This window comes from Octopus bimaculoides, chromosome 9, assembly GCF_046866305.1.
Source record: "Octopus bimaculoides isolate indiv1 chromosome 9, ASM4686630v1, whole genome shotgun sequence".
In the NCBI taxonomy this organism is placed as follows: domain Eukaryota; kingdom Metazoa; phylum Mollusca; class Cephalopoda; order Octopoda; family Octopodidae; genus Octopus; species Octopus bimaculoides.
The window spans coordinates 83,509,862-83,523,804 of NC_142936.1; the positions used below are offsets into that span (position 1 = coordinate 83,509,862).

The 13,943-nt window shown below is 37.0% G+C and overlaps 1 protein-coding gene across 14 annotated transcripts in view; it reads right to left on the reverse strand.

Moving 5' to 3' along the window:
• Positions 1-13,943, reverse strand: part of LOC106877701 (rho GTPase-activating protein 23) — a 372,660-nt gene that overhangs the window by 173,538 nt on the left and 185,179 nt on the right. Inside the window, exon 1 of one of the 14 annotated variants that reach the window (XM_089357942.1) lies at positions 9,076-9,317. The exons of 12 other annotated variants lie outside the window; for them this stretch is intronic. The gene's annotated coding sequence lies outside the window, so the exon portion shown is untranslated. Of the gene's footprint in view, positions 1-9,075; positions 9,318-13,943 lie in introns of those variants that run through there. One more of the 14 variants, XM_052970829.2, reaches the window with a different exon arrangement.

Below are 13,943 nucleotides of genomic sequence, written 5' to 3' on the forward strand. Positions count from 1 at the left end.
GTGTTTGTCCCCTACCACACCACTTGACGACTGTTGTTGGTCTGTTTACAACCCTGTAACTTAGTAATCTGGCAAAAAGTGATTGATAGGATAAGTGCCAAACTTTTTTAAAAAAGCACTGGGGTTGATTTATTTGACTAAACCTTTCAAGGGCAGTGCTCCAGCTTGACCATAGCCTAATGACTGGAACAAGTGAAAGATAAGATAATTATACATACATACATACACACGTTTCATATCTTCATATATATAAGGCCACTGGAATTCCAGGTGGTGTTATTAAAGTAGACATTGGCTGAACCAGAACTGGCTGATAACTAAGTTTATATAAGCTAAACACACACATACACACACACTATTTTAAAACCTTTCTCAAGGTGTTCTATAACTTTTATATCAATATAAATATTTATACCCATTTTTATCTGTGCCAGGTGGGTTGTATATGTCTGCAAATATCAAGATTTACATATTTCAGTGAAATCAAATACATCTGTCGGGCCTTGCTGGCATTGATCCCTAATGTAGAAATAATATCATATTGCCATGAATCATCATTAGTATTGATTTTGGACCTTACTGATTATATTTTATCTATCGATTCTACCACATATCTCTGGTCATTCATTCAAGCTGCAAGAAACAGCAGCCAAAGTCACTCAAATTACACTGTGATGTCTTAAGAAATGAAGTACACATTGGATAATGTAGTCATAGAAACACACAAAGTCAGGATGATTATGGCTGGAGTGCATTTGCTCATAAGTGGTCTTGGTCGTGTCTGATCTGGGGCTAAACAACTACATGTTCAAACTGGGATTTGAATATATACCCCATTATTTCATGCATGATTCAACACTCATATTCCTCAGGTTTCACACAAATAAGGTCCTTAATTAGCTGGTCAGGTGGTAAGTGCATAAGACTGAACCCTGGTTGCTGAGTTTAATCCCATCCCACCCTCATGTGCAGATACATGAGTGAGACCTGATGACATTAACCTGTCTGAAAGCGAGATGTGGCAAACGATGTTGAAAGATGGCCAATACCAGTGTAACATTATAACACTGGCGTTTCGAAGAGTTAGGGCAGTATATATGTGTGTGTGTGTGTGTGTGTGTGTGTCTATGTTTGTCCCCCCAACATCGCTTGACAACCGATGCTGGTGTGTTTACGTCCCCGAAACTTAGCGGTTCGGCAAAAGAGAACGATAGAATCAGTACTAGGCTTACAAAAAAATAAGTCCTGGGGTCGATTTCTTCGACTAAAGGCGGTGTTCCAGCATGGCCACAGTCAAATGACTGAAACAAGTAAAGGAGAGGGATTGAACCCAAGACCACATGGTAGGGAGATACATCATCAGTGATGTTTCATGGAGTCATTAGGGTGTTTGTGGGGTTTTTTTGCGGGGAGGTAGGGTGTTTTTGTTTAGGCAGGTGACCCAGGCATAGTTGATCAAGCCCCAATTTGTGTCCAGTTAGTACTATTCCAGATTGCACTACCCCTTCCACAACCCCCCCACCCTCGATCAACAGCCACTTTCAGGCAACCTCCACTGCTTCTACAGCCAATTTAATGTGTTTCCATTCACTGGTCTGTATGATGCTAAGCCTGTTCTAAGCTCTGCAGGGGACTAGCTTGCAAATCCTTTACATCAGTAGTTCCCAAACTCTTTCAGGCTGCCACCCCTTGGCACCCAAGCCACACTTCTAGTGCTCGCCCCACCTTACTCTCACCACCACAAACATAGAATACTTTCTGCAGCAAATTCAAAACAACTGTTTTTCAAATAAAACTTAACCTAATTAACTCATTATTTTGTTGTTTTTACATCCATTGCCCTATTTTGGCCCCATTATCACCCCACTTATTTTCAACACACTGTCCTGGATCTTCCCACCGTCCCCAGAGGGAAATACTGCCCACTTTGGGAACCACTGCCTTACATCCATCTCAATGGGATCACAATTTGCTTACTACCCTTTGCTTTAGTATAGCACCACCAGCTTAGCAAATTTCCTTCTCATATATATATATATATATATATATATATATATATATATATATATATATATATATATATATATATATGTATATATATAAATACATTTTGTTATAATAATGATCATGGATTAAATTTTTTACTCACTCTCATACTTATCTCTGAGTACTTTATTCTAAGTGGCTGGACACGACTTCTTTTAAATTTACTGTGTGGTAAGTAGCCTGCTTACTAACTACATGGTTCTGGGTTCAGTCCCATTGTGTGGCACCTTGGGCAATTGTTTTTTACTATAGCCTCGGGCCAACCAAAGCCTTGTGAGTGGATTTGGTAGATGGAAACTGAAAAAAGCCCAGCTATATATGACAACTGATGACAACTGATGCTGGTGTGTTTACATCCCCGTAACTTAGTGGTTCTGCAAACAAGACCGATAGAATAAGTACTAGGCTAGCAAAGAATAAGTCCTGGTGTCGATTTGTTCGACTAAAGGCAGTGCTCCAGCATGGCCGCAGTCAAATGACTGAAACAAGTAAAAGGATAAAAGAAAAAAAGAATATACATATATAATATACATATGTTGTAGGATCTGCAATGTAGCAAATTAAAACAACTATTATCTAAGCAATAAAGAAGTAAAAGCTCCCACTAGCAGTGTTTAAGTTTAAAAAAAAAAAACTCACCCAACTAACATTTCCAGTAAGACAAGTTAAACCAATATTTCGGACAATATACACAACAGAAACTGAAATAGTCGTGGTCTTTAACTGCAAAGATGCAAATATATGTTTGTTTCCTCACCAGTTTGTTTGAAACAGATCTACTTCAATCATCTCTATTGTCCAAATATTCCAGTCAACTTATCTTATCTCTCTTGCTTGTTGTTTTTAGATTTTTAAAGATTTCTGGAAGGAATTCCTGCTAATTTGTGAATAATTTCAGTTAGAGAAGTTTTTCAATTCACTATATTATACGGCCCTAACTGATGTATGTTTGATAAACAGAATGCTCTTATAAGGTATTACATCCATCTATATATACATATGTCCTCCACCTCCTCCTCTTATACTGGCTTTCCATGATGGCATGGGTTTAACTGCTGTGTGTATGTATGCATATGTTTGAGTGTATGTGTGTATGTACATGTAAATATATATATATATATATATATATATATAGCATGTATAAAGTTTGCATGTGTGTTTATGTGTACCACGTATGTATGTATTTACAAGCATATACACAACATCAATGATATACATCAACTATTTTGTTCAAGATTTTCTTTTTCAACTGATTTTCTCACTTTGTGTAAATTACTTTTTCTGTTACTTAATATATTTTGTTAAAGGGTTTTCAGACCCCCATCTACCCAGTAACAGACATCATCTACTCAATTTCTTATTTTGTAGCTTTTTACCAACAACTGTTTTTACTTCTTCACATCTTAAAATTTCGGTCTGAGAGAAAGAGAGAATATACAGAGAAGGAGAATCAGATGTCTATAACTAGACAGAGCATGGGGTAGAACGCGAGTAAATGTGTGTATTTTACCAGTTTTGTTACAAGAAAAACACCTTTGACAGTTTCAAGTGATGAAAAGCTGTCTGTTCCAGCTGTAATAAATAAGAAATGGTATAAAATGATGTCTCTTCAAGACACACTACCATAAAATTAGTGGTTGACTCTTAACTCTTATCTTCAATGGATGTGAGATGAATCACCCACTGGATATGTTGTCACACTTCCACAGATAAACTATTTATTTTCACAGCGATTTTTTCATGAATTAGCAAGAGAACGAGGTGCAGGACCCATTACTTTTGTAGCTCTCCATACACTAAGGAGATTGATGGGTTTAATTTTTTAACCCTTTAGTATTTAATCTGGCCATAACTTCCCCAAATATTCTACCTTTATTATGTTCAAAGAGCCAAATCAGGCCTTTCAATTCTACCCTACAATGTCATTAGAAAAAATGATACAATCATATCACTGAAATCTTGAAGCTACAAGATAATGCATGGTTAATTCAAAACCATGTGACTAATGAAGCATTATATTTGACAGATTAATCTAAATGCTAAAAAGTTAATTCCGAACTTTTCCAGGCTGACGTAGAAATGAGTTGCGACAGCACTGGTGCGAAGTTGTATTGGCCTTTGCCTTTCCCTTGGATAACATCAATGGTATGGAGAGGGGAAGCTGGTATGCATGGGTGACTGCCAGTTTTCCATAAAAAAAAGAAAAGAAAAAAGAAAACCAAAAAAAAAACCCCTAGCCAGACTTGTACCTCAGAGGGTAAGTTTCTAGGTGCAATCCCATGGTCCTTCATGATGGAAAGGGGTCTTTATATGTAACAGTAGCATTGTCCCAGATACAGACGGATACAATATTTCAAATGTGTGATTCATGTTGCTCATATGAATGATGTGTGCTGCGGAAAAATAGTTTTTTAAATATATTTGGTGATTGTGTCTTTGTACAGTTGGAAAAAAAAAAACAAAACAATAGGAAGGAGTCAGTGCTTGATTATTTAAGGGAAATGTGTGTGTTTTGTGTCTTGTTATTAAAGGTGACAAGACTCTCAGAACACTAATTTAAAACTGTTTTCAAGATCTCTGGTCGTGTCTAATGTGATGGATGTGGATGGTACCTACATGCTGAAAGGTAAGGATAAATGAAGAGTTGTATGAGGTACATAGTTGAGTGTGTGTGTACATGTGTGCACTCGCACATGTGTATGTGTGTGTGTGTGTGTGTGTGTGTGTGTGTGTGTGTGTGCGTGCGTAGTGTTGTCTGAAGGCATGAGCACACTGGGCAGTTGTCTGGGGGTTTCATAGATCTAGGGGCCCAATTCCGATCTGTGTAGGCTGTAACTTGCTGTTAATAAATCCTATGGGTTTCAGTGCAGTCATTTGCTGGGTTGGCCACGTGTGTGTGTGTGTGTGTGTGTGTGAGTGTTAGCAATGACAGTATGTTCTGTATTTTAATGTGTATAAGGAACCCCCTAATTTTGGGGGCTTAAAATTTGGAGAAAAGGTTTTGTAATGGATATAATACTATCCATGTATAAGAAACTCCCATATTTTTTTAACCTAATTTTTGACAAAAAAGGGTTCCTTATATACGTTAAAATATGGTAAATTGTTAACAAATGGAAGGAAGTGTGTGAAATAGATAATGAAGCCTTGGTGTACACCACAGTTCCTAGAATATGAATGATGGAGAATACTTTGGTCCTAACTGGAATTGAATTCTTGTCAGGAAGTCGTTGATCAAATGAAATGAGAGACAGCTGACTAGCAAGGACGAGAAACTGAGTCATGGAGTTTTCATATCAGATATGGTGGAAGTCAGAGACACTATTGCTGTCACCAAAGTTTTTAAGACCAAATGACTCTCTGTTTGTTGTGATTCTGGCTGTCATAGAGAGAGAGAGGGGGGGGGGGGGAAATAATGGATAGAAAGAGAGAGGGGGAGAGACTGAAAGCGATAAAGAAGGTGATTATGAGTAAATATTTCCACCGTCTTTGAGCTTTGGAGGTGATAAGTCATAATTGGCAGGGTCATAAAGGTTGACACTGTGAGGGATGGAACATATAATGTCAGAGTGAATTTCCATAGTTTGGGACAAGGTCTGTTTAGAGTGTGGGAAGATGGGGGGGGGGGAGAGAAATTATAATGAATTTGGTAAATATGGGCACAAATTCTGGAGAAAATTTCCTATAAGTATATTAAAATGACAGTGTGAAGATTAGTTAAACTACTGTAGGATGTGGCCTCGTAATCCGTGAAGAAGAAGAACCAAGAAAGCAACAGCTAAAGCAATTTGTAGTAATTTAGTCAGAACCTTTTACAGTTTGAGTTCAAATCCAACATAGGCTGATATTTTTTCTAAGATAAATAACATAAAATAACAGTCATGTAATGGATTGATTAAATCAAATACTCTTCCTCCCCAAAATGTTGTATTAGGGACCACATACCCATCCTTACTGAAATGCTAACCCCAACAGAATGCAGACTAACTGATGCCAACATCTGGTCTGTACAACAATGTATAGCACACATTGAAAGAATCACTGTTGAATCCCAGCTAAAGTATCCACATGACTTGAACTGATCAATAGAGACCCAAATATTCTCATCTATAAATCTTTCATTCTGAGTTCATACATATAAAGGTGTGGATGCATTTTTTGCCCATGTAAAACGTGTGGAGATGAGTCATCTTATTATTAACACTCAAATCTCAAATGTCATCCTCTTATTAATACTTAAAACTCCTTTCCATTACTTAGGCACTTGTATTTATAAGTATATGCATGTATATATATATACACATCATCATCATCATCATCATCATCGTTTAACGTCCGCTTTCCATGCTAGCATGGGTTGGACGATTTGACTGAGGACTGGTGAAACCGGATGGCAACACCAGGCTCCAATCTAAATTTGGCAGAGTTTCTACAGCTGGATGCCCTTCCTAACGCCTATGTATACACACATACATATTTACATATCATGTTTGTGTGTATACACTTATATCTATCTATCTATCTATCTATCTATCTATCTATTGTAAGATAGATAGATTGATATAAATATATCATCATCATCATCATTTAATGTCCATGTTGGTATGAGTTTGACAGAACCCAATGGGTCTAAGGACTGCATTGCAGTCCAGTGTTTGCTTTGGTATAGATTCTACAACTGGATGCCCTTCTTAATGTCAACCAATTTACAATGTGAACTGCGTAAATTGTTTTATGCCACTGAGGTGACCAAGTCGCTCACACATCTACAAAACCTGTGGAGTAGGAAGTGAGATGGGGTATCTTTACGCCAGATGGGGGTTTGGGTATGAAAGAAAGGGGTTGGATAGAACAGGATCTTGTTGTAGAAAAGCTACATGGCTACTCACATTTAGGGGAGAAAGAGAGAATGAATTAATACAGTAGTATCTCTAATGAGATAAACAGTGGTATATATTATCATTTTATTATATGTGTATATCTATAACTATATATATATAGATATATGTGTATGTGTGTGCACATGGGTGTATAAGTATATATATGTGTGTGTATAAATATATATATATATATATATACACACACACACATGCGTGTGTGTGTGTTTATATGGAGGCGGGTTTAGTTACCATAGTACATTGTTATATACTGTTTTACAAAAGTGTTAAATTCCTTTTATAGACTACAATAACAGAATATATTGAACTGTTCTAAAGCTATTGATTTTTAGTATTGACAAAAGATCTGACAGTTTGGGAGAGGAGTGGTCGAGAAGGTTTTATAGATGATATCAAAGTACTTCCTGAGATTACAAAGAAGTGTCTCTGTGGCTGTTAGGTCTTCTGGAAATAGCAACCAAAGCTCCCTCAAATTATACCAATTAAAAAAGGTTAATAGTAGAGCTGGGTTTCCAGCACAATAGCTGAAATATCTTTGGCCATTAAACTGTTGGATCCTGGCTGACCATGCGGGCAAGTAGCAGCTGGTCTATTTCACTGATCTAAGAAGGATGGAGGCAAAAATCTTCCTTGGAAAATTAAAACTGAGAACATAAAGTGGCATAACTAATTGTCACAAGATATTTTCTTAGATATTATGTTTCACCTCTGTGTATGATTGATATTTTATAGAATTCAATAAAACAAAAGATAAAGCGACTACAATTGGATTAGAAATGAAAACATATACAGGATGAAGAAGAATCACCACAAGTTGGTCAATTAATAGTTGTATCACATAGCCATTTAAATTACTCCTTCTCTTTTTACATACACACATTTATGATTAGAAATGTAAGCATACATAAGTAGACACAAACACACAATTACAGAGACAAATAAGCACATATATACATGCAGAAGTAAACATGTAACCACAGATACACAGCTCTTGTAGACTGAAATTATATTAATATCTGACAGTATATGTTTTTGCAGATTATGCTTATGTTTTTGTGGGAATATACATACATACATACACACACACATAGGTGTATATATGTATGTGTCTGTGTGTGTATGTATATATATATATATATATATATACAAATTAAAAGGGTAAAGATTTATCAATTTATTAATTTATTAATAAATCAACAATTAATAATTTTTACCAAGTCCTTCGGTATGTAAGCACCATTAATTAATCCCTTAATTATGTTTATATATATATATATATATATATATATATATATATATATATATATATATATGTATATATATATATATATATATATATATATATATATATATATATACATACACATACATACACACACACACACTATTTCTTTTATCTTTTACAGCCTGCAGCTGCCGTCATGCAGGAGCACCACCGTGTGTGTGTGTGTGTGTGTGTGTGTGTGTGTGTGTGTGTGTGTGTGTGTATACATACATACACACACACACACACACATATATGTACATATCTATATACTACATACCAGTGATAAATTCTGCAGTTTACATTTTTAAATTTTTTTATTTGCAGACACCTTGGCTATATAATTAAAGATACCTGTAAAGCTGTATATATAGCTATGTACACACATAATTATATAGAATTTCTTTTATTGCTCTGTCTCATACACACAAACACACACACACATAAATGTTTGTCCTTATCATCATCAGCAGCAGCATCAACATTGTAAACAGTTCATCGATAATTGTCAAGGTATGAAATATTTTGAGGTATAGAATCAGAAGGGAACTGATCGCTTCCGCTGGTCTCTCTCATCAGTTGCTGCAGGTATCCAGCTGCAGGTATCATGTTCAATCTCCATCAGAACCTTCATGCATGTCCTTGTATCTCTCTCTTCCATGCATGCATGCACGCACACATGCATAAATGCATTTACTTGCATGTACATATACATATAGATACACACACACACACATATTTATACACACACACATATATTTATACACACACACATACAAATGTATGCATAGAAGTATTTTGAATAGGATGAGAAGAAATTATTTCAAGTGATGACAGAAATAAGAAGTCCAGGCTAAATGAACAAACCTTTCATTGAAGAAGTTTCTTTCAGCCAAGAAGTAACAGTTCCTGCCTCCTCCTTATGGCAAATGTACAGAGCGAAAGATCATTCCCGCACACTGACACACACCACACACACATACACATATATATGTACATATATGGAACCTCTCACTCCCTCTGTCTCTCTGTCTCTCTCTGCTTAGAGGGAGGGAAAGATAGGGGTACAGGTATACATGTGCTCTTTAGTTTTCATTCCAGCACATAGCAAATTCTAGGGGAGGGATGCAAGAACGGTAGTGTGTGTGTGATGGTGACAGTGAGAAGAGGGGGCTTTAGTAGCTGTGTGGTTGTTAGATGTGGTGGTAATAGTTATTATTATTGTAGAAGAACGAGTTAATGTGGTAGTAGTAGCAGTAGCAGCAATGAAAGTGGTAATTGAAGTAACAGTAGTAGTATTACTAGAAATGACAGTAGTTGTGGTGGTTGTTTTATAATGGTGATGGTTGAGATAGTAGCATTAGTAGTACTGGTAGTGGTTGTGATAATGGTAGTTGAGATAGTAGTAGTACTGATAGTGGTGGTGGTGGTGGTGGTCGAGGGAGTGGTTGAAGTTGTAGTTCAGTTGCAATAATAATGTCAGTTTGGAATTGACTGGTGACAAAACAGGGATATAAGCGTTACTAGGATAGTGGTGGTTAGGATATTATTATTATGATGATATATGATATAAAAGTATGCTGGAAGATGTGACATGTAGCCAAAGTCTTGGATTCAGTAGAAAATTCCTCACTCCATTCTTGTATTTAGTGCAGTTAGGTAAAGTCCATCATAGGCCAGCTTGTAGAATTTGAGCCACGTTATAGTAATAATATACACAGAAAACATAATTAGTATTTTGAACATAATAAAGCATAAACTTGTTTCAGTAAACTGATTGTCAATATGACACATGGCGATTAGCAATGTTGCATAATGCAACCAACGGACTTCCTCTGCATTCTTAGTGGAAAATACAGAGATGTATGCCCTCATTTTTATTTCAGCAATGCAAACTATGTTTAATATCATTGGTATGACATATTAGAGGGAGACAAAGTGTGAAGTAATATGAAGATGTAAAGAGTAGATGTTCAATGATATATATACAATGGTTGCTTAAGGTGAAGATATTTGAGCCTGATAACATAAAACTGCTATAGTGACCATCCTGTTTCATTTTCTAATTGTTATTATCATTGAGCCTACTTCACTTCAGAGTTATTTCATTTTCCTCCTCCTACTTTAGTATGTGTATAAGTATGGAGTCGTGAGTGCGTGTGTTTGTCTACCCAATTATGTATGTAAAGGGGACATGACCATCATCACTTCTCTCATTGACCATCTATCTATATTCTCTTAATACTATTCTATTACAATACATTGTCACCCTCTATTTATACATACCAAAGATATTGAATATAATTTATACTTCGTATTTTTCACTGAAAATATCGAGGAAGTGTGTCAAATGTAGTACATAACTTGGCAAATTGTTTTGTGTAATAACTGTAATTGGTTTGATGAAACACCTGCGTATTTTATAAAACTTGAAATAAAACAATTATGTTTACTATGTTTATTATATACATATATACATATATATATATATATATATATATATATATATATATATATATATATATATATACATACACTCCATTGCTTCATGTTATTAGCAGAGCCTGAATCTGAACTGTCATCAGTTTGAAAACATGCATTCATAATAAAATCAAGTTTAATGTGTAGATTCTGTTAAATTTTGAAAATGAAATGTATTTTAGTAAACATTCTCTTCATAACCATTCAAAATGTATACACATTTTTGGGGAACACTACACACACATGTATATGTATAGAGCAAATAGGTAAGTATGATCTAGGGATCCATGTGTAGGGAGTCAGTAAGTTTCAAGCATTTATGCAGCTACTGCAAATGACAAAAAAATGGACAATATGTGATAAAGAACATGTTCAGTAGCCTGTTCCATTCCTTGTTTTTGTGATATATATATATATGTATATATATTTATATATATTCTTGTATTTGTTTGTGATTTGACTGTGGCCATGCTGGAGCACCGCCTTTAATTGCACAAATCGACCCCAGGACTTGTTCTTTGTAAGCCTAGTACTTATTCTATCGGTCTCTTTTGCCAAACCACTAAGTTACAGGGATGTAAACATACCAACATCAGTTGTCAAGCTATGGTGGGGGAACAGACACAGACACACACGTATATATACACACACACACACACACACACACACACACACACACACGCACGATGGGCTTCTTTCAGTTTCCATCTACCAAATCCACTCACAAGGCTTTGGTCAGCCTGAGGCTACAGTAGAAGACACTTGCCCAAGGTGCCACACAGTGGGACTGAACCCAGAGCCATGTGGTTAGTAAGCAAGCTACTTACCACACAGCCACTCCATATATATATATATATATGCAGCCTTTTGGCTTGCCAGATCATGTCTAACTGTCCAACCCATGTCAGCATGGAAAATGGACATTGAATGATGATGACGGTGATGATAATGGTGATGGTACACACACATACACACACTCACACATACAAATCTACAATGTACAAAGCTTCTCTTGTAAATACACAAAATGATAAAGATAATATATGTCAGTGTGTGTGTGTGTGTATGTGGGTCAGTGTGTGTATGTAAGTATGTATGTGGGTCAGAATATGTATGTGTGTTTGTGGGTCAGTGTATGTATATATGTATGTATGTTTGTCTGTTATGGTTGCTGTTACTGAAGGAGATACAAGTGACAGCAGATAAGCACCAGCACCACCACCACCACCAGCACCACCAGCACCACCAGCACCACCACCAGCACCACCACCACCACCACCAGCACCATTATCATAAACTATCATAGTGACCCCACCCCCACTCAAAGACAGTATCTCAACTGGAGCATAGATGGAGGAACAGAAGGATGAAGATGCAACAAATGTTGGTTGACGGGTGGGGAAGAGGACACATGGAGAGGAATAGAAACCATTTGTCAGAATTCTTAGAGACAACAACAATAACAACAATGGTAAAGTCTGTGTTGGGTAGAAGACACAGAAGGGTTGTAGTGGTGGTGGTGGTGATGTTGGTGGTGTAGAAAAGATTTGCTGGAGAGAAAGTGGTAGTGGTGGTGGTGGTGGTGGTGGTGGCATGAAGGAGGGTAGAGAAAGGGAGCCTATCTATCAGAAATGTAAATCTGAAAGATAAAAATAGATTAGTATTAGTTGTTGTGATGGTGAACGGTGGTGGTGGTGGTGGTGGTGGTGGTGGTGGTGGTGGTGGCGGTGGTAGTGGTGAGAGTAAGGAATGTGTAAGAAGGATGTGGAGAGAGAGATGGAAAGGAAGGGAGCCATGGCGATGATGATGATGATGATGATGATGCTGCTTGCCTTCCCAGAATAGTGTTCAGCTGTAATGTTACTGACAGTTCTAACTTGACAACAGACATCATCATCATCATAATCATCGTCAAGGAGTCAGTGACAAGGGTCTCTTGAGGGGTGGGTGGTTGAGGGGAGGATATAGAGAAGCCGCATCTTCATAGTCATAGTCAGCTGGTTTGCTAGAAATAGCAATGAAATATTCCTCATAGTACGTCCTAATGTCTTAAAAAAGAAAGGTCACATTAGATAATGTAGTCCTAGTTAGACTGTTTGGGGGGCAAAAAGGCATGCTGGTTGTAGCTGGAAAGGAATGGACTAAAACCAAGAGCTTCTGTGGCTACTTGACCTGCAAGAAATAACAGCCAAATCTCACAATCATGATCTACTGTCAGTAAAAAACAATGATGCAGTGGGTAGTATAGTTCCAGCTGAACTATATTTGGGTGTTCACAATTGGCACACCTTTAATTATAGATCTGTTGAGTAAGCACTAACCTGGGGCTAAACAGCAATCTCAAAGATCATCATCATCATCATCACCCACTGAACAAAAGATCTGTTGATTCCTTGTTTCTTTGACAGTCAATAAAGGACCAGTGCCAGTAATAAAATTGGTCCTTCACTGTCAGTCTCTGCTGTAGAAAATCAAGAACTAGATATGTCTACATCAAGGGCGTAGCTAGGGTGGGGCAAGCAGGGCACAAACATGTGTGTATGCATCAGTTACAAATGAATATCACGGTCACACAAGCATTGTCATTCATTTCCAACGTTCTGTGAAAACATCTACCCATGAGGACATATTACCTTGCTTGGAAACATGCAAGGGTTGGGAACAGGATGGGTATCCAGCTGTAGAGAATCTGCTTCAATAAACTGTCCAATCCATGCAAGCATGGAAAAAGGACATTAAAGTAATGATGACGATGATGATATATACACATATTCATATATACAAAGAGAGAGAGAGAGAGAAAGAGAGAAAGCTATGATGATAGACGGATAGTTGCAAAGTTTGTTGTCTAGACAGTCGTAAATAGACAGTTGAATAAATAGATAGGGGACCAATATCTACAGTCGCAAGCAATCGTTGTGCACCCTTCCTCTGTCCTGAATTGAAGGCTTCAACTGACATAACAACAACATCTGGTTCATTTGTTTGTAATAAATTAATAAGAGTGGAGGGGACAGTTGGTCGAGTGGGGGGAGGGGTTCAGGAGGGAGTTTACTATAGCTGAAGGGTCTGTGTGGGACATATATATACACACTCCATATGTGTGTATACATACACACAGCAGGAAGTAAATGGTAAATATACACCCTGCTTGTCACCCCCACCCTCACCCCAGCATATGATAGAGTTTATTGGGGTATGTCTGAAAGTAGACATTGTTAACTAAATAAGGACATGGAAAAAACTGTGAAGGG